Source organism: Microcebus murinus, chromosome 4 (assembly GCF_040939455.1).
Source record: "Microcebus murinus isolate Inina chromosome 4, M.murinus_Inina_mat1.0, whole genome shotgun sequence".
Classification (NCBI taxonomy): Eukaryota; Metazoa; Chordata; class Mammalia; order Primates; family Cheirogaleidae; genus Microcebus; species Microcebus murinus.
Window position 1 is genome coordinate 4,029,949 of NC_134107.1, and position 21,365 is coordinate 4,051,313.

At 48.5% G+C, this 21,365-nt stretch overlaps 1 protein-coding gene across 4 annotated transcripts in view; it reads left to right on the forward strand.

The window, feature by feature from the left end:
* Positions 1–21,365, forward strand: part of GATAD2A (GATA zinc finger domain containing 2A) — a 98,319-nt gene that overhangs the window by 42,356 nt on the left and 34,598 nt on the right. For all 4 annotated transcript variants that reach the window (XM_076001571.1, XM_012741418.3, XM_012741422.2 and 1 more), the window contains exon 2: positions 287–375. The gene's annotated coding sequence lies outside the window, so the exon portion shown is untranslated. The remainder of the gene's footprint in view (positions 1–286; positions 376–21,365) is intronic.

Genomic DNA, 21,365 nt, shown 5'->3' on the forward strand with positions numbered 1-21,365 from the left:
CAGCATGGGGCTGCTTAATGCCTTCATGTGTTGTCGATACTGGTGAAGTCAGTGTCTGGAATGTTGGCTTTTATTGGTTAGCACTGTATCAATTCATACCACAGAGATTGATAGAAATTTATTTTCTCTACTTGTCCCCATTGTGGAAGGTAGCAGGGGCAAAGCTCTGGTGGAAATGTGAAATTTTATTGTGTAATTGCAGGGGTCAGAGACACTTAAAACTGCCAGTATGTTCCAGAAACCTTCCTTGGAAACTCAGTGTTTCTTTTCTGTCTTTGACTTTTAGGTTGGTCAGCACATTGATGCAAGTTGCCTTTTGACATTGCTGCAGCCATGGCCGACTGGTAGGACCAGCATCCTGTACCCCAAAGCCAGGTGAGTGCTTGGGGTCTGGTGTCTGTTTAATGAAGGCTCTGACTTGTCCAGTGGGTCTCTGTCAGCTCCTTGGATACTTAAACTGAGTGCCACTTCATAATTTGACAACCACCTCCTAGAGAAGATGGAGGGAGGTGGGTCCCCCTAGGATTGCAGGCCATGCTGTCTCTGTAGGGCTCCCCTGGCCCTTCCCCTCGAGTCTCAGGGGTAAAGAAACCGTTCTTATTGGCCACTCATTTGAAAAGCCCAGGTCTAAATAGGATGAGTTCGTCCTCTGTGAGGATCAGAGGCAGAGGATAATCCTGGCTGGGGTGGCCTTTGCCCTCTGGCCGTTCCTATGATTTCCCAACACTGACCTACATGGTTAGAATTTTTCCTTAATCACCATACAGTGCAGGCCCCTGCAGTGGTGCTTGGAGCTGGTTGCCTTTACCCTGCCCCAGGCCTCATGGGGGAGGAAGCTGAGCTGGTGCAGAGCTCTTAAGTGGAGACTCTGCAAAAGGCTGTCCGAACCCTGCAGGGCATTGTGGAATTCTCTTTGCTACCATCAGAGCCTGCCTGGTCAGCAACATTTTGACCTCCTGGGTCAACTGCTTCCTTTTACAGACTGAGACATGCCCAGCCCAGAGTTGGCAGGTGGCTTGCCTAGTGGTATATCCCCCATCTAACAGCATATTGCTGCATGGTGTGAGATTTAGCCTCTTTGATTTGCCCACTGTGCTGAGTGTGGCAAGAAAATGTGGACATGTCAAGCGATTCTGGTGTCAGGAAAATATTTCCACGGTGTCTTCCTAACAAAACCAAATTCCATGATGCTTAAAAAAACCTTTTTTTAAAAAATTGAGATGTAATTTGCATACCATACAATTCACCCATTTAAAGTGTACAATTCAGTGGTTGGTTTTTTTTAATATCTAAGAGTTGTGCAATTGTACCGCTATTTAATTCCAGAACATTTTATTCACCCTAAAAGGAAACACTATACCCATTGGCAGTGACTCTTCCCACCCCCAACACCGCCCCAGCCCTGACAACCAATGATCTGCTTTGTTTCTCTGTGGATTTGCCTCAACTTTCCATATCAATAGAGTCCTCCACGGTGTGGCCCTGTGTGTCTGGCTGCTTTCACTCAGCATCATGTTTTTGAAGTTCTTCGTGTTATAGTATGTGTCTGTGTTTCATTCTTTTTAATGACTGAATAATACTCCATTGTGCAGATATAAAGTTTGTTCATACATTGATGGACATTTGGGTTGTTTATACTTTTGGGTTATTGTGAATAGTGCTGCTTTTAACATTCATGTACAAGTTTTTGTTTGAATACCTATATTTCATTCTTTTAGGTATATACCTAGGAGTGTATACCACACTCAGCACGGAATCAGATGATAACTCTGTGTTAAATTATCTTAGGAACCACCAGACTGCTATCCATGGCTCCTGCATAAATTTGCTTCCCCTAACCCTGCAGGGGGCTCCCAGAGCTCCTTGGAGACAAGGTCAGACTTAGTCTGTGCCAGTTTCCTAGGGATAGCTGATGATTGTCAGTGTTAACAGTGCCTATTACCTACTGCTGGTGCCAGCATGTCATCACTTCCATTTGGGGGTGCTGGGCATTAATAGAGTCAGCGGAGGACCGGGGGAGTCCCTGAAGCCATTCAGCTCTCATACTGTTTGTCTTAAAGCTCACCTTTGTTGAGGTCATCCCTTGTCATGCAGCCCAGGGCATTGTCTGAGGGCAGTGGGGCTGACTTGGGTTTCTCCTGGGTCCCATGCTGGGCATCCTAGCCTCTACATGGCCCTTTCTTAACTCAGAAACACATGATCTGGGCAGTAAGCATTGTTGAATGAACAAACAGAGGAAACCCTCCTCTTCCCTGTCACTAGCCAGCCGGCAAGACACAGCTGTAGTATTATAAGCAGTCAGTTTGGGAGTTCAGAAGGGAATTTCCAGAGGCTGTCCCAGGTTTTCTTTTGGGCCCATCTCCTCACCCAGTGCACGAAGGGACTTGATGGGAAAGGACAGTCTGTGAACAGGCAGGGCACATGATGCTCAGTGGTCAAACGAGCAGAAGCTACCATTGAGTAATTCTTTCTTTTTTTTTTTAATTATTTTATATTTATTTTATTATTTAAATTTTTTTCTTTTCTTTGTTACTTTATTATTTCAAAGTTCATTAAGAGTAATTGTTTCTTCAAGACTTATAAATGTGTCAGCTTGTGCACTTTGTGTTGTGGTATGTAAGTCAGCCCAGCATGTTGATTGATACTAGGTTTTCCCCACTGAATGCAAGTTTGGTCTACTCTTGCTGTGCGTCCTGCTAAGCACTAACCCATACTTGCGAATTTCAGCTACAAGCCGTGCCTGTAGTCTCCTGAGATCTCCCCATTCCTGCCACCCAGGAGCCCAGTGGGCACAAAGCAGGGCTGGAGGAGGGCTGGCTCCCAGCATGCCCAGCAGCTCCCTCTCGTCCCTGAGGTTTACAGACAGTCCATACACAGCGCCCAACTTGTGCCCCTTTATTCCTTATTCCTGTGCAGTCTTTGCCTGCTTGGGTTCATGAACGTGTCTCCCCTCAAATTTCATCTTCTGGGTACTGTTTGTTCAGCAGGTATATGCTGCTCATGTGTTAAGAGTTGCGTCTTGTGCTGGGCATAAAGGATCAAAAATGGGTGTGACTGTAGGAAAACAGATGCTTCCCAGAACAAGTAATGCAAATGGCCCTTGACCAAGGTACGCACGATGCTCAGTCTTTCTGATAAAAGAATCCTGGATGTTGGATTCATAAGACATTCCTGACCTTTTGGTCGGCAGACACCCAGAGTGGACGCTGATCTACTGGTGGGAATCAGGATTTGCATAGTTAGTCGCTTTTGGTATTCACAGTTTCTCAGAGAAGGATTTGGAATATCTAGCAAAACTTCACATGTGTTTACCCTTTGCCCCAGCAAGTCCACTTCTAGAAATGTGTCCCAAAGATAAACAGTCAAAAATAAGTAAAGGCCAGCTGTGATTGGTCACACCTGTATTCCTAGCACTTGGGGAGGCCAAAGTGGGATAATCACTTAAGTGGGAGAATCACTTAAAGCCAGGAGTCTGAGAAGTTGGAGACCAGCCTGCTCAACTCTCTGCAAAAAAGAAAAAATTAGCCAGGCGTGGTGGCATATACTTGTAATCCCAGCTCCTTGGGAGGCTGAGGTACAAGGATCCCTGGAGGTCAGGAGTTTGAGACCCACCTGGGCAACATAGACCCCATCTCTTAAAAAAAAATTCATAGGTTCATGTTGGTGCTTACAGGACAAGGAAGAAACTCACCAGTCCCCTTTGGATTTTAGGAAACCAGCTCATTTTGAAAACTGGTAAATAGAGGGAAAGGGGCAAGCATTTCTCCTGCCTCTTTGTGGACTGAGTGTTCAAGGAACAGGATAGTGGGTGAGGGCAAGTTTCCCTCACAGGCTGGCACTGGCCCACAGAATTTTCTGGAATCAAGGGAATGCTCTTGTTATCCACCTGCTGTCCAATGTTGCACCTGGAATAGTGTGACTGAAAGTTAGGTTTAATTTTATTTAATTTCTATTTAAGTAGCAACACATGGCTAATGGACAGTATAGCTTTGGACATATTCTAGCTAATAAATATGAAATGACAGAATTATATGATTTTGTTGTTTTTAATTTCTAAACATTTTTTTTAAAGAGACAGGGTCCACTCTTGCTCAGGCAGGTTTCTAACTGCTGAGCTCAAGTGATTCTCCTGCCTCAGCCTCCCAGAGTGCTTGGATTACAGGAGTGATCCACTGTGCCCAGCCAATTCTCTCTACTTCTATGTGTGTGTTTGAAGTTTTCTGTAATAAAAAGTGTGAAAATTTGGCTTGGCGTAGGCTTTCCTTCAGGGAGCTTCATGGTGCAGGTCATTCAAGGAAGGGGAGGCAGGGGAAGTGGCAGTTTACAGAAGTTAGAGTATAGGCCACTTGTGAGTAGTTTGCTCAAAGTTTTTGGCTTGCATTTAGAGACTCTGGAATTGTCGTAAGGGGCTGTGGCTTGTCAGTCCATTGACAGCATCTCATTAGGACATTTCTATTTCTGGTAGTAACTATGCTCACAGCTACCCTTAATGGAGACCTTGGAAAGTGTTAGCAATGAAGTGGGTGCTATTCCCATTTCACAGGTGAGGAAGCTGAGGCGAGTGAAAGTGAACCGGCCTTTCTGGCTTTGACCGGACTGGCTGTGATGCTGAGAGCATCTTCCATGCTGTGCATCTCTGGGCCTTCTCTGTCCCCTCTCTCTTCCATGTGTACTTCCTCACTTCAGTCTCTGACTCCGTGATTAAAGACCATTGTAGGCCGGTGCAGTGGCTCACACCTGTAATCCTAGCACTCTGAGAGGCCGAGGCGGGTGGATTGCTTGAGGTCAGGAGTTCAGAAACCAGCCTGAGCAAGAGTGAGACCCCGTCTCTACTAAAAATAGAAAGAAATTAATTGGCCAACTAATACATATAGAAAAAGTTAGCCAGGCTTGGTGGCACATGCCTGTAGTCCCAGCTACTCGGGATGCTGAGGCAGGAGGATTGCTTGAGCCCAGGAGTCTGAGGTTGCTGTGAGCGAGGCTGATGCCACGGCACTCACTTTAGCCTGGGCAATAAAGCGAGTCTCTGTGTCAAAAAAATAAAAAATAAATAAAGACCATTGTAACTTCCATGTTGGTATCATCCATCCACAGCAGTCGTAGCTAGTTAGGAGTGGATAAAGTAGGTGGTGAACTGATCTTCCACCTAACTTTGTAGTGCTTAGAAGTTGTGATCTAGGGATCCAGCTAACAACGTGGGAGGGTCCTCAGCCTCACTTCAAGTGGGCCTGTGCTGTGTCCACCACATGTTCTCTCCCTACCCTGCATGTTCTCACAGGGGCTCTGGGGCTACTCCAGGAGGGAGACCTGTCCTTGGAACACCCACGGATGTCCCTGGGGCCCAGTCAGCCTTAGTCCCCGGTAGAAACTTAAGCAGGCATTTAGATGAATGAATGACTGTAACCCCTTGTGAGGAGGAGGCCTGTGGCACTTCCCCAGTAGTGTGTGATATAAAGCCACAGTGTGGGGCCTGTGACAAGGCCTGGCTGAATGGTGCTCTGCTGGTGGCAGCCCATGTGACCCCAGCTTCCTGAGGCCTCCCCCTCTTTCTGCCTTAGCTCCTCATGGGCGAATTGTCTCTTGTGTGTCCCACGTTTTCACAGCCCCAGACGTCTGCTCCTTTGCTGGAAGAAGGTTCTGTGTGGTGGGTTTGCTGAGTGCTCATGGTTGCTGGTATGTAGGAGGGCTGCCTACCCTCGTGGGCGATGGCTGTGGTGGTTTGAGACCCTGTTACACAAAAGGGGTGTCTTTCCTGGAGGACCCAATTTCGTGCTCTTGTGGTCAGACCAAACCTATTTTTGCCTTTTAGTGGTAGCTCTCGAGGGGCTTGTGGCTTATGGCTCTAGGCACTGGGATTTTTGTTTTTGTTTTGTTTTTTTATTCCCTGCTGCTTTAAAAATTAAGGTAATATTCACATAATATAAAAGTTACCTTTTTTTTTTTTTTTTGAGACAGAGTCTCACTTTGTTGCCCAGGCTAGAGTGAGTGCCGTGGCATCAGCCTAGCTCACAGCAACCTCAAACTCCTGGGCTCAAGCGATCCTACTGCCTCAGCCTCCCAAGTAGCTGGGACTACAGGCATGCGCCACCATGCCCAGCTAATTTTTTGTATATATATCTTAGTTAGCCAATTAATTTATTTCTATTTATAGTAGAGACGGGGTCTTGCTCTTGCTCAGGCTGGTTTCGAACTCCTGACCTCGAGCAATCCTCCTGCCTCGGCCTCCCAGAGTGCTAGGATTACAGGCGTGAGCCACCGAGCCCAGCCAAAAGTTACCGTTTTTATCATTTCAAAGCATGTAATTTAGTGAACATATAATAAATTCACAATATTGTGCGACTATCCCCTCTAATTCCAGAACATTTTCATCATCCCAAAAGAAACCCCATACCCATTAGCAGTCATGCCCAATTGTCCAACCTCTGCTCCCCCCCATTCCCTGGCAACCACTAATCTATTTTCTGTCTCTGGATTTGCCTGTTCTGGGCATTTGAAATAAATGCCCAGTGTGTGGGCATATTGCAGTGTGGGATATTACAGTGTGTGGCCTTTTGTGTCTGACTTCTTTCACTTAGTCACTGTGTCTGACTTCTTTCACTTTTAAGATTCGTCTGCATTGGACTAGAACTTCATTCCTTTTTATGGCCAAATAATATTCCATTGATTGAACAATATATCACACTTTGTTCATTCATCATTGATGGACATTTGGGTTTCTGTTTTTTAGCTATTGCGAATAATGCTTTTTAACCTTCAGCTATAAGTTTTTGTTTGAATACCTGTATTTAATATTTTTGGGTCTATACTTAAGAGTGGGATTACTGGATCATATGGTAATTTTATGTTTACCTTTTTGAGGAACTGCCAGACTGTTTTCCATGTCACCGTACCATTTTACACAACTCCCAGCAAGGTGTGAGCATTCTGATGATTCTAGCCATCCCAGTGGGTGTGAAGCGGTACTTCATTGTGGTTCGATGTGCATTTCCCTAATGGTTAATGATATTGGATATCTTTTCATGTGCTTATTAGCCATTTATCTGTCTTCTTTGGAGAAATGTCTATTCAAGTCCTTTGCCCATTTTTGAATTGGGTTGCATGTCTTTTTGTTACTGAACTGTGATAATTCTTTATATATTCTTTGTATGTTCTGGACACTGGACCCTTATCAGGGTGTATGATTTGCTGATATTTTTTCCTAATCTTTGGGTGGTTTTTTCGCTCTTTCTTCATGTACAAAAGATTTTAATTTTGATACAATCCAGATTACCTTTTTCGTGCTTCTGGTTTCATATCTAAGAATCTATTGCCAAATCCAAGGTCATGACATTTTATCCCTATATTTTCTTCTAAGAGTTTTGTAGATTTAGTTCTTAATATTTGGGTCTTTGATCCATTTTGAGTTAATTTTCATACATGGTGTGAGGCAAGGGTTTGTTTGTCTTTGATCATTATCTTTTCTGTTGGCATGAAGACATTTTGGCTTATTTAACATTTTGGTGGGAAGATGATAACTGGGAGTTCTGAAAGTACTTTCTAAATTTTTTTGACTAATTAATTATTATTATTATTATTTTTTGAGACAGAGTCTCTGTTGCCCTGAGTGGAGTGCTGTGGCGTTAGTTAGCCTAGTTCACAGCAACCTCAAACTCCTGGGCTCAAGCAATCCTCCTGCCTCAGCCTCCCAGGTAGCTGGGACTACAGGCGTGTTCCACGCCACCTGGCTAATTTTTCTATTTTTAGTAGAGACGGGGCTTGCTCTTGTTCAGGCTGGTCTCAAACACCTGAGCTCAAGTGATCTTCCTACCTTGGCCTCCCAGAGTGCTAGGATTACAGGTGTGAGCCACTGCTCCTGCCCTGAAAGTACTTTTTAAAATCTGTTTAAGAAATGTGTATTGAGGGCCTCTTCCGTGCTTAGCATTGTGTGTCCATGGGTTCTTGGATGGTAGTGCTGAACAAAGAGGTGTCCCTGTTCTTGTGGGGGTGGAAGGAGGTGGAGGGATGAGTAAATACAGGAGGTAAATGTCAGGAGGTGATGGAGCAGGAAGGGGGTAGAGTAGAGAGAGACCTACTGAAGGACATGTGTGGATGGGAGATACAAGTGACCTTGTTCGTATCAGCGTAGTCCCGTGGAGGAGCCCTCCAGGTAGGTAGGGGGCAGAGGTGCAAAGATCCTGAGGTGAGAGTGGCCGGAGCTGAGAGAATGGGGTGGTGGTAGAGTAGGGGTGACTGGAGATGGGGTCAGAAAGACCACCTGGAGGGTCTCCTGGCCAGGGCAAGGGCTTTCCTTCCACCTTATTAGGTAGCATACTTTGCCAAAGGAGCACTGATGGGAGTTCCTGCCTGTTGTGTACACCTCATCATGGGACAGCTTAGCTCAGCTGTCACCCAGAGGTTGCTGCAGATGTAGCTGTCTGTCTGTACCCAGGACTCTCATCCTCACCCCTGGGGGAAGATTTCCATTTACAGGGTGGAGGGTAGGAATAGGATTCCTGTCCCAGCTCTTACAGCTGTGCAGGACGTGCTGTGAGGACTGTTTATGGGTAGGCCCACAGGCTCCGTTGAGACCAGAAACCAACTTCCGTGTTAGCAGTAGGTCTCCCTGCTCGCCGGCTGTGATCCTCTCTGCAGCTCTGTGGTGCTGTGGGACACTTGCAGGGAGGAGCCTGACGAAGGGAGTGTGGGCAGGGCCTCCAGCCCACGTCACCACATTTGCTGGGTGATCTGATGAAAATGGCAAGAGATGAATACTCGGTTTCCTCACTTTCCACTCAGTGTTTCCTTCCAGGAGCAGACAAGGCTTTTCTGGCCCTTACTGGAATTTTCTGTGCAAAACCTCCTGCCATTTCTAGCCACAGGCCTTGATGGAGCTGGTGGCCAGGGCTGCAGCTCTGCCCAGCCTGGCCCTGAGATAGCGTGGCCCTGGAAGGGTTAAGGCCTCCCATTTTGTGAAGTGACGCCCGATGGGCACGTAGCAGATGGCATGGAAATGGCAGGCGTAACCCTTCGTAGGCTCACGGCCCAGGAGGCAGCTGGGAGGGGACAGAGGGCTGGTCCCTTCCCACGGGAGGGGAGTATGACCAGCTAGCCTTCACAGTGACGTCTCACAGCTGGGGCTCTGGTCACCGCTTATCTGTGGAGGTTTGAGACTGCTCAGGTTCCCCTTCACAGGCAGCAGCACCTTTGTCTCTGTTGTGTGCCCTCCGTGGAGCATCTGTCTCTCTCTCTCTGGAGCTGCAGCGGTGGGCTTGGGTACAGGCCCCAGCTGATGGGTGGCGTTGGGTGCTGAGCACTTCTGAGGTGTGTCACATAGAAGCCAAGCCAGCATGGGTCCTAGGAGCTATTGATAAAGTTTTAAAGACACTTATGCGCCTCTTGTCCTCCTCCTCATGAACCTGTTGTCAGTTTAGGTGTGCTTTTTCTTATTGTCTGGTACGACTTGGGGACAAAGGCAGGTTTTCATCTCATGTTACTGGGAATGGGCACTCAGAGGCCATAGCGGAGAAGGAGTGCAAAAGGAGTTAACTGGGATCCTTGTGAAGGCCTGTGGTGGTGGTCGGCAGTTTGTTCCCACTTTTTGGAAGTTTTCAGGCAATTGGTAGTATCTAGGGAAAGATAACAGCACAATCCTTTCCCTATCTCCAGTTATTTTTGGTTTGTTTGTTTGTTTGTTTTCTCCAGATGAGTCTGGGGAGGTTGAGGTCTGGAGACCTGGCTCTCTCAGGCCTGGCCCTGGGTGTCTGGCCCCTTGGTGAGTCTGAGAGGCGGAGCATAGTATCTAGCTGGCAGTTACTGGGAGCAGCGACCTATGTATTTTGTAGAGATCACTTGTCCCCAAAACTGCTTTGTTCTGCACACAGTGCTAGAGTGAGATGCTATTAGGGCTGCTCTCCACTGCACAGGCTCAGATGTGACTTGGGTTTAGGAATTTGCAGACCGTCAGGTTTTTAAAGTTTTATTTATTTATTTTTTGAGTTGGGTCTTGCTGTGTCACCAAGGCTGTCCTTGAACTCCAAGGCTCAAGAGATGGTCTTGCCTCAGCCTGTCCGGTAGCATGGTTTTATTTTTTAAATGTTGGTGGTTAATTTAGTATATTAAAGTTTCTATGATATTTTGCTCTCCAGGTTAATTTTGTTAAAATACATGTAGAACATTATTTTGGAGGCATTGTTTACAAGTCCTCCACTTTAAAAAATCATATTGTAGGCCAGACGTGGTGGTGGCGGCTCACGCCTGTAATCCTAGCACTCTGAGAGGCCGAGGCAGGTGGATCATTTGAGGTCAGGAGTTCAAAATCAGCCTGAGCAAGAGTGAGACCCCGTCTCTACTATAAATAGAAAGAAATTAATTGGCAAACTAATATATATAGAAAAAACTAGCCGGGCATGGTGGCGCATGCCTGTAGGCCCAGCTACTTGGGAAGCTGAGGCAGAAGGATTGCTTGAGCCCAGGAGTTTGAGGTTGCTGTGAGCTAGACTGACGCCACGGCACTCATTCTAGCCTGGGCAACAAAGTGAGACTCTGTCTCAAAAAAAAAAAAAAATCATATTGTAAATATGTGTTTTATTTTCAAATGGGAAAGCCAAAGGTGCCTTTCGTTTTTTACTCCTTTCATTCTTAATAACCTGCATCTCAGGAACCAAGGACTGAAGCTGGGTGTCTTGGTCTGACTTTGCCTCAGATTCTCACCACTAGTTGGTGATGGGAATGAGCTTGTGTTGAGAGGGTCATTAGCATTTCAGATGGAGCACCTCACCACCCAGCAGTGCAGTGTGGGGGCACACCTGGGTTGTCACAGGTGCCTTTGTAAGGAGGCAGGCGGTATACTCCTGAGCGGAACCTCCCCCCGACTCCTGCATCTGAGCGTGGCACATGTAAGCAGCGTCTATTGCTGGAGGGGTTAAGTAGGGAACACCTTCAAGGGCATCCCCCTTTTGGGAGTGCCAGTGCCGGCATTTATGTATTTGGTGGCTTGAGGGGAAGCACTTTGTTTAAATTGTATATATGCTCATGTCTTTTTGGAGTGTGTTCTGTGCCGTTTGACAGCTCTCCATGCTCCTTCCCTCCGTCCTTTGGGACCCTGTTAAAGGTTCTAGTCTCCTCATTCTCACAGGCTGGGGGTGGTCAGGATCCACTCCCCCTCACTGCAGGCCTGTTCTTCAATATATTCAACTGAATGCAAATGTCCCCTCTGTACCAAAATGCTTCTCCAGCTGCGTCACCTCATTGCATTTAAAAGACATTTGTCAAAAGTTTGAATCTCTTTTTTTTTTTTTGAGACAGAGTCTCGCTTTGTTGTCCAGGCTAGAGTGAGTGCCGTGGCGTCAGCCTAGCTCACAGCAACCTCAAACTCCTGGGCTCAAGCGATCCTCCTGCCTCAGCCTCCCGAGTAGCTGGGACTACAGGCATTCGCCACCATGTCCGGCTAATTTCTTTTATATATATATATCAGTTGGCCAATTAATTTCTTTCTATTTATAGTAGAGATGGGGTCTCGCTCTTGCTCGGGCTGGTTTTGAACTCCTGACCTTGAGCAATCCGCCCGCCTCGGCCTCCCAGAGAGCTAGGATTACAGGCGTGAGCCACCGCGCCCGGCCTGAATCTCCTTTTATTTGGCTTCATCTACTTTTCTTGGAGACAAATTTTCACACTCCTATGTATTTCTGCGGTGTCACCTTTTCTACTACCATTTCTTCCTCCCTCTTGCATCTCTTGAAATCCAGATTCTAGCCTAGGGGTCCAGCTCAAATAAAGCATTTCTGGATTCTTCCCCTCTTCCTTTGGACCAGCACGGTGGACTCCTTTTCCACTGCTGGCTTGTAATCAAACAGTGGTTTGCACACACGTCTCCCGGTCCTCGCTGGGTCTGTACTTCCAGGATGGCTGGGACCCGAGCTGCCCCTCCCCTGTCTGTTCTTCATAGAGGAGGCGCCCCAGGGTCACCAGCCCCTAGGATATCACCGTAGAGCACATGGTGAGTCTTTGTCAGGGATGGCCTAGCCGAGAGCCTGTGGGGCCAGGCGTGCTGTGAACTAGAAGGGGTGTCCCAGGCACTGATCAGGCTCCTTGTGCTGAAGTTCCCTTCACAGTTCGTGCATCGTTCAGATGAGCAACAGTAAATAGCAGTCAGTTCTTGTGGCTTCGCTGGAAGCTGAAATCACTGTGTGTTTCCGTCATGAAATAGTAGTGACAAGGGAGGTTGTGGTGCCGGTGATTGGAGAACGTCCCGCCGCTCCAAAATGGGTGAGAAATTGCTGAGCCTCAGGAGTTTGGGCTGAAGTGGAAAGGGTGGGTGAGAATCTGCGCAGTCCGCAAGGATCTGGGCTTCCTCACAAGCTTCTGAGTTGGTGATTCTGGCCCTTGTGTCTGATCTCATTTCCATACTCGTGGTTTTCCTTATTCTTAAGACTGGTGGATCAGCGACTGTGTGGACACTGATAGCTCATGGGAACTGCTGTTCTTTTACTGAGAATCGAACACAGGACAAAGACTTTTCCTGAGATAATTGGGCGAGATTTGGAAGTAGCAGGAGGGAATGAAAGCTGTGTGTACACGCATGTGTATGAGTGTTATGCAAGGTTGCTCCGTAACTAGCCCAGTGTGCTATGGCTTTAAGGGGCAGGGAGGTGTCTGTCTGTCTGCCTTGTGTTCCTTGTCCCCTTTCTTCTCTTGCTGACCTCAGCTTCCCTGGAACCCACAGTCCAGGCTCAGGCACTGAGAGCCTTGCTGTGGCTGTCAGAGGCTGACTGTGAGACTGCCCATCTTGTAAGAAGCCTTTGAAAGAGTGACTGCATTTTGCATTTCTTCAATAGTGCACAAGAATTTTTTGGTCACGTCTCTTATTTTTATAAAGTGGTTGTTCACCTGATGGGCTATGGTAGGCCTCTCAACACCAGGCAGAAGGATCAGAAAACCCATATCCAGTCCCCAAGTCCAGAGCCCCAGTGTGGGCTGGATAGGATGGAGGTTGCCACCAGGCTAGGGGTGAAGTGATTGTGGGATTGAAGGTCCCGGGTGCTGGGATGACCCAGGCAGGTCCTGGTACAGCCCCGCCCCTGGCCCGGGCTGCGGTGCCACTGTGGCACTGCAGCTGCAGGCAGAGTGCACCACATGCAGATCTTTAGCCCCCTACAGTGACTTTGTTCCAGGACCTTGATCCATTCTGTGGGATAGGACATGGTGCAGGGTGCCTGCCTGCCCTGCAGTGAGATAGTCGTGTGTAGGGCAGAGCAGGGGGTGGGGACAGGTGGACCCCATCCTCCTGGATGCCATCCCCACAGCTAGGTAAAGTTCTTCTTAGGAGTTTCTTGGCACAGACAACTGATCTCTCCTTCAGCCTTCAAGGGGAAAGGCCAGTCCTGGTTACCTGGGGAACCCGTGCCCTGTGACCACCTTCCTGTCATGAGGCATCCCTGGGGCCCCCAGGCCCCTATCAACTAGTAGTAGTGTGCTTGGATCACGCTTTGCACACCAGCTGAAACATCCCGCTCTCAGTGAGGCAGGGCTCTGAGCCCCTCAGGTCCTTGTCAGCCCCCGTTCATTTCCTTGGGGCTTTGCTCTGATGCTCAGGCATCTGGGCTGAGGAAGTGCTTGCTTCTCTAAGTGGGTTAAAGTTTCATCCACTGTAGTAATTGAGTTTATAGCATGTAATTTCCTTCTACGAGGGACCTATTTATCTTGAGAGTTCCAAGTGTGGACTTTTAGGACAATATAAAATTGACCCTGCAGTGATCTGTCATGTTTGCACTTGGCCCTTTCTGAAACTAGGTTTTTTCTGACTTGTCAAAAGAGTTAACATGAGTCCTGGCCTTGGATTGAATTTACACATTCTAGTCCCGTTTTTGAAACCCACTTTTCTCGGTAGTCAGTTCTGCTATAAGGCTTGTTTTGGAAAAGGTTTGTTCCAATGCTATTTTTTTTCTTTTTTTTCTCCTGGACGAAGTTCTGGGGCCCCAAGAGATGGAGGCCCCAGAAGTCGCCCCAATACGATTGATGTATTAGGGAACAGTTGGAGCATAACACAAATATTGCACTTGGTCATCTGTGGTTTTGTCCAGGAGAAACACCAGTCTAGGAGTTGGAAAACAATGGTGGCTTGTTTTGGTCAATAAAGTTTTATTGGGACACATCCACAGCCATTCAAGTATGTACAGTTGGCTCTTCATATCCTTGGATTCCACCAACTATGGGTCAAAAATATTTGGAGAGTCAGACAAGGACAATACTACTAAAATATAAATATATATATATATATAAGGGGATACAATAAAAAATACCAATGCAACAATATAAAAGAATACAAATAAAACTACAGTATAACAAATATTTATATAGCATTTACATTGTATTAAGTATTATAAGTAATCTTAAGGTGATTGAATGTATATGGAAGGCTGTGCAGAGGTTATATGCAAATACCATGTCATTTTATATTAGAGACTTGAGCTTCTGAAGATTTTGGTATCAGTGGGGGTGTCTTGGAACTAAGACCCTGAAAATACTGAGGAACAGCTGTACTTTGAGAACTACAGGACCCAAAGGCCCGCAGAGCCAGAAATATTTACTGCATATTCTTCTAAGAAAAAGTTTGCCCACTCCTATACTAGGTGAATCCAGAAAACTGTTCACAGCTTAGCAGAGCACCTACCCATATGTAAAATCAAAACACTCACACCTCAGACATGCACCAAGCCCCCCAGAGGCCTCACACATTATGGGCCACACCCATTCCCTTCTGGGATCAGACAGCCTCCTTCCAGCACTTCAGGCTGATTTTTGAAACCGCAGCCCACCCATGCCCACAGTGAACATCAGGGCTTCTCCCTGGTGAGGGGTCAGATTTTATGTAGCATTTGTCTATTTCTTAGCCGTTGAACAGGTGTACAACTGTGCTGGCTGTGCATCCATACTTAGCAGGTTCCTGTCCATCTTTTTTATGTCGCAGGTGAAGTTTTGGAGTCTGTGCCCCAACGCCATTATTCCCGTAAGCCCTGTGTTTATATTACATGATTTTGCACCCCACGGTGGTTTTTAGAAATGCTGCGTATGTTGTGCTACAGGAGAATTTACTGTACTTTGAAAGCAAACAGCAAAAGGTGTGGTCTTTCTCATGACACTCATTAAAGTCATAATCATTTCATATCTCATCTGGACTCGGTGGGGCAAGAGCTTAAGTTCAAACCCAAATTGCCGCTGGTGAGGTGCTCCCAGTGTCCTTTGGAGCCTTCAGGCCTGACTCTGGGTGCTTGAACAGGTGTTCTGAGGGGCACCGCCTGGAGGAGCACAGCCTTTAGCTCATCGTTCTCCCTGGTTGACACGTGACCTGACCCTTTTGTGCCACCTACGAAATGGAGGCTGATGATAGTATTCACCTAACAGGTGGTTGTGAGGATCATCCAGGGTGATTCATGTTGGGTAAATGCTCAGTCGGTGTTAGGTGTTTTGCCCTTAAAAGAAAGAAAACCCCACATGTCTGGTACTAGCAAAGCAGCAATAAACTCTGTTTGGAATCCGAGTTTGGAAAGGGAGCCGGAAGAGTCTGTTCCAGTCCCCCCATTCAGAGCTTCTCTCTGTAAGACCTACATCTGCTCATGCATCTGACATCTATAGTGCACCTACTGTCTGGCTGGCATTCTTCAGGGCTGAGGATTTATCCTCAGGGATATTGATGAGGTGCCCCAGCTGTCACATAGCCTAGCCTATTACCTGGTGAGCGGTTATGACATTCGGAGTACTTTAGTGGGGGCGAGTGGGGTGAGGGCTCATGCCTTCCAGCTGTAGGTTCTTCCCAGCCCTCCCTGTGGCTGCTTCCATACCCCTGGGCAGGGCGAGTCTTTATTCAGTCCAAGCCATCTGAGGATGGCTGCTGCTTCCTCCTCCTCACCATGTATGTCTGTATGTGTCACTTGAGCCTCACCATGTGCTTGTCCCTCCAGGTAAAAACAATTTAAATGTGATTAACCAAAGGCCATTTTGGACCATACAATGGAGGGTACTTCGGTGGGCAGCCCGTCAGAGTGGCGAGGTAGGGCAGAGAAGTGGTGGGCACGGGTTTTAGGCTCAGCCCAGACAGACTTGGATTTCCTCCACCTTGTAGTGTGACACACACCTGTCTCCAGCTCTGAGGCTCTTGGTGACTGGCAGCTGTCACTCTAGTATGTGTGAGGTACTCAGCCCCAGCCAGCATGCACCTCCCCACTGCTAGTCCTGTCGTAGGACTCTACTGCAGGGAAAAGGTTGCTCAGTCTAGGGTCTTTGAAGACCCAGGGAGCTCCTAGCCAGGTGGCTGGGCTAGGGGCTCATCATGATGACGTGTGTGAGAAAAAATGCCTGTCATGTCTTTACGTTTTAGACCACTGAGGGTTAAGACCCCAGCTTCAGTCACTGAGTAGTAAAACTTCTGTTCTCCTTTTGAGAAAGCATTTAGCACAGGATTCGCCATGGCCTCGCCTTTCTTGGCTTGACTGAGACTGTCCTCGCTCAGCAGCCTGGCCCATGCTGTTTCCTACCTGGAACACCTCTCCTGATTCCACCTTGTGGAATTCCTGTGCCCACCTTGGCCTCAGGCTAGATGGTGCTGTACCAGTCCTCATACCTTCCAGAAAGTCCAGACAATAGCAGGAGTTTTTTAATGAAAACACTTTACTTGTTTGCTATCCTTTGCCCTGTAGGACAACCCCAGGAATTCACACACTTTGTGAGGCCAATTTATAAACATGTAGGCTTAACTCAGTGGCACATGTCAAGCCCATACTGTTTGTTCCTCATTGAAAATGAAGCTAGATGGGAAAGAGAAGTTTCTGCCATGAAGAGTTTAGCATCAAGCCAGGAGGGAGAGACAAAGATGCTGAGTGATGTGAGGGACTGTTGCTCTGGACCCGTCCAAGTCCTGGTGAGGGACGCTGTGGCTGGCAGTCACTTTGGGAGGCTGGTGGCCCAGGTAGAAGGCAGGGTGTCAAGATAAGCTTAAGGGGTTTGGGTTTACTGCTTAGAATTTGAGAGTCTTTAGTATGTGACACAGAAGGTGGATTTTAAGCTGCCACGACGTATTCGATCAACACCATGGAAGATCAGTGGCTTCCACTCTCATCTGCTGAAGGTTCTATGTTTGTTTTGCATCCTCAGTTCTACCTGTGGGAGGAGATGGCCTCATTTCTCTACCTTGTTGCCCTGGGGAGCCTCCTTCCTCCCCAGCTGGATACCCCATGCCCCCTACCCCCACCCCCTCTACCTTCTGGCACACACTTGTCCTTTCAGTTCTCACCCTTAGCAGGTGGGGCTGTTATTTTATTTAGTTTCATTTTTTTAATCTTTGTTTTCTTTGAGTGTAAGACTGATTGATAGTCATGGCTAAAAGAAAGACTAAACAATACAGACATGTTTACTACAGTAAGTGAAAGTGTCTTAATCATCTTCAGAGATGACTACTACTAATTTTGGTCCAGTTCCTTTCAGTTTTGATTTTAGTAAAATTTTTTCAGTTTTTTCCCATGTAGATGATAAACTTTTTTTTTTCTCTAACATCACTCCATGTCTCTTCACATAGCAGTGTCTTTGAGGGTAGGGATGGGGAAACTGAGGCTCAGAGATTGATTGACAAGCTTCCCCTGGCCAGCCAGTGAGCACGTGACAGAACTGAGGCTCAGTCTGTTCTCCGCTGTCTGGTTGTGGAGGCTGACTGCTTGGATCATCTTTCTGCCTCCCAGGTTAAGTCGCATCCCTTGTACCTGGCCTTAGTGAGGTTTGAAGTTTGAAAGTTGAGAGCTGGCATTTTTGGTGTGGGTTCCTTCTGGAATGAGTCCCAGCTGCTCTGTTCAGTGGTGTGTGTCAGGGAGTGGCTCAGACCACAGTCCTGAGCAGATCCAGGTGTCCGTTCTGCACAGGAAGTTGTGTTCCTGTCAGGCAGGGGCTGCCAGCGCCAAAACTTGGCTTAGCTGTTCTCTCCCTGACCCCTTCTCAGGCGCTCCTGGGCCACATTGAGATATCTGGGTCTGACTCTTAAGAAGGTGGGAGAGCCACTGGAGGGGGTTGCATATCAGGGATGTGGCTTCAGGAGCACCTTGGATCTGGGAAGGAGGAGAGGGTGGCCTGGAGAGAGGTGACACAGCCCCCAGCCTTGGGACCACCAGGGTGCAGAAACCCATCTGCACTGTACATCTGGAGGGTGGGGCCATGGGGACAGTCTGGAGGTGGGTGCCTGGGTGCAGGCCCGATGGAGCTGCCTGCCCATGCGTGGGCCTTGTGTGTCTTGAATGTTGGGCTGGCTCCTGCATCTCGTCATTGCCTGTCTCAGAGCTAGTTGCTTCATAGGCCCTTCTTCCTTCCTGACAGGAAGAGGTGCTGGTGCTACCCTGAGGACAGCGGCTGCCCCCAGGTAAAGGGCTTCATCAGCATCACCACGTGGGTCTTGTAGATGCCTCACACTCATGTCCAACCTGTACACTTGACCTTCCTCCCCCAGATCTGCTGCTTAACCATCTCAGAAAAGTCATTCCCCACTTTGCAGTTGCTTGGACAAAAACAAAGCAACCCTCTTCTCCTAAAGTGCCCACATCCCCCACTGCTTTGTCCCCTTCCGGGATCTGAGCTGCACGATAAGAACCACTCCTCCATGCCCCCCTCCCTTGCTCTTCTGCTCTGGGTGTCCTCCAGCCTGGCGATCTTTTAGAACACGTTGCATTCCTCCCCTCTGGCCCAGACCTCTGTGCTCCCCCCAGTATGCCCTTCCACTTGTGGTACGTCTCTTTCAGGACTGCGTTCCGATGTTGTCCTTTCCTGCCTGGCCCTGGTTCCTCTGCACACTCTGTCCACCCTGTGCTCTACCTTGTGTCCCCACAGCACTGTTACCTGGCATGCTCTGTCATTTCCCTCCTTTCCCAGCATGGGGGCTGGTGTTCACTCCATCTTGTTCACCACTGAGTCCCTAGCCCCTCGGACAGTCTGGCCCATAGTAGAGGCTCAGTGCGTTGCCCTCATTGGTTGAAGAGGTAGGAAAACACCTTAAATCCACTGCTCAGAACATCGGCCCTGTCACTTCTTCAAGTACCTTAACCCACTTACTGCTAAGCCTCACTTTCCTCATGTCTGAAATAGTGTTACTAATAGTCTCACCACTAATGTACTAGTGATGGCATAGTATAGATAGCATTTCAGTACAGTAACATCAGCAGTAAGACCTCTTGGCTCTATGATTTGTGTCTGCCTACTTAATTTGTTTTTTAATTATCAAGCAATACTTACTGGCCTGGTGTGCCAGAGCTGTGCTGGGTGCCTTCTGTTGGTCTCCCGAGTCCTCTTTAAGAATTCTGGTTCCTGCCACAGCATCATCCAGCTTTGGAATTGTTTTAGAACATGTTTTCTGCCTGAGGCTCTCAGACCAGTTGGATGGTGGCAGTTTACTAAAATAAAGGAGTATTTGCATCCACTCCAAAGCCCCACTGTCAGCGTCCTGGGGCTGGTCTGGCTGAGGTGCTCAGGGAGATCCGAGCTGTACCTATGCAGGATCTCCAGTGTGCCCAGAGCCTGCCCTTCTTGACCCCCAGCTGAAGAAGACACAGGCTGTATCCCTGCCACCTGATACCTCACTCAGCCTTGCTGGTGTCGCTCAGCCGTGCAGACCTGAGGTTTGGCCTGGGGTGTTTGGGAACGAGAGAAAAGGAGGGGGCTGAGGTGGACCTGGTTCCAACCTCATGCCTTGAACAGTGACCAGCCCTGGTGGTCTCAGTACCTCATCTTTAAAATGGGCACACTGCTGTTAGAATTTCTGCCCAAGCAGGCAGCAGCCAGCACAGAGTCCCAGCCTCCAGAAAAGGGGCTCCTCTGTGTGCTGGCAGTTCCTGCACAGGCCTGAGCGGGACTTCTGGAGTTGGAGCTGCCTTGCCCTCGTGCTCTCTTTCACTGGGGATTTTGAAACATATCCTAATTTGCCAGTTAGGGCAAATAGCCTCTTCACCTACTTTTAGGAAGTATTCTAATGCATGCCCTCACTGCTGTTTGCAGACTTCATCTGTCACATTTCCTTCTTCCTGACAGCTTTGTCCCTGAGTGCAGTGGCCACTAGCCCTGATGTGCAGGGGGCTCTGGTTCTGCCTACCTTGAGGAGGGAGGAATCACTATAGGCACCTGCCCTCCCCAGGAGCAAATGTCCTGTGATCGTGAGGATTGGCCAGTAGCAGGCTCCAGTCAGCCTGCATGGCTGTGGAGGGGGCTCCAACCCAAGGAGCCCCCTGTACCCATGTGGCTGGCCCCGCCCCTTCCGGCTGTGCTTGTCCTTCCTGTCGTGGGGGAGGGGTACAGAGGCCCTTCACTAGCCCCAGTCACCCACCTTGGGGAGGCATGGGCACTGGATAGGTGAGCACTGTGAGGTTGCCTGTCCTTTCTAGGCCCTGGGGTTGGCAGAATTCCAGCCCTTTGGTTTCTTAGTGAGCTGCCCTAACACTGTACACTGAGCACACACTGCTGGTGGGCCCTCTCTTAGGGACCAGCTGCCAGAATGGCCCTGAGGCCTGGAGGATGGGTCCCTGGGGCTGGAGGGAACAGCCCCGTGGGGTCACTGAGGCCCTGTCCTGTACCCCTTGTAACCTCAGGGAGGCTTCTTATTCTTTAACGGTGACAGTGAAGTGAGGCCACTCATGCACAGCCTCGACGATTAGGTCATCAGTTCTGCCTTATCCATGTGGGTTGAGGTTAGCTGGGAAGACTTCATACAAGGTCTTGGGTTCAGAGCCCAGGACTTACAAGGCTGGAGGCTGCAATGGAATGGGTCCAGCCTGGCTGGAGCAGGGGTGGAATGAGGAAGCATGAGGGGTCTGTGAGTCACAGGGAAGGGTGTAGTACATCGGGGTGGGGTACATTCTCCCCATCTACATGGGGACCCCTCCCCCTACAGTAGGCACCAGGCCAGGCTGGGAGCTTCACCCTTGGGGGCAGGATTTCCTTTGACTCCAGGGGACCATCGTCTGAGGTCCTGGTCTCCTCTCATCTCCTACCTAGTCATGTTCCTCCCTGCCCTGGGTCTGGGAGCTCACATACCTGCTGTCCAAGGCAGCTGCCCAAACCGCTTCCCTTGTCCAATTTCACCTGAGGAGCTCCTGCTTGAAGGAGTGGTGTCCCACCATCCCACAATGAGAGAGGAGAAGGGAGGGTGACCACTCTTGGGGCTGTGACTTGTCTGTTGGCTCATGGGAGACAGGACAAACTGTCAGTGAGCAGGTTGGACAGGGTTTGTGGCCAAGGCATGTTGGAGAAAGGACAGAGATCATAGAACTTCAGGACTAAGAGTGAAGTCGGAGTGTCCTTCACCTGCCTCTGGGGCAGTGAGGTGGCCTTTGTACAAAGAGGTGGAGTAGCTGCTCATAGAGGAGGAG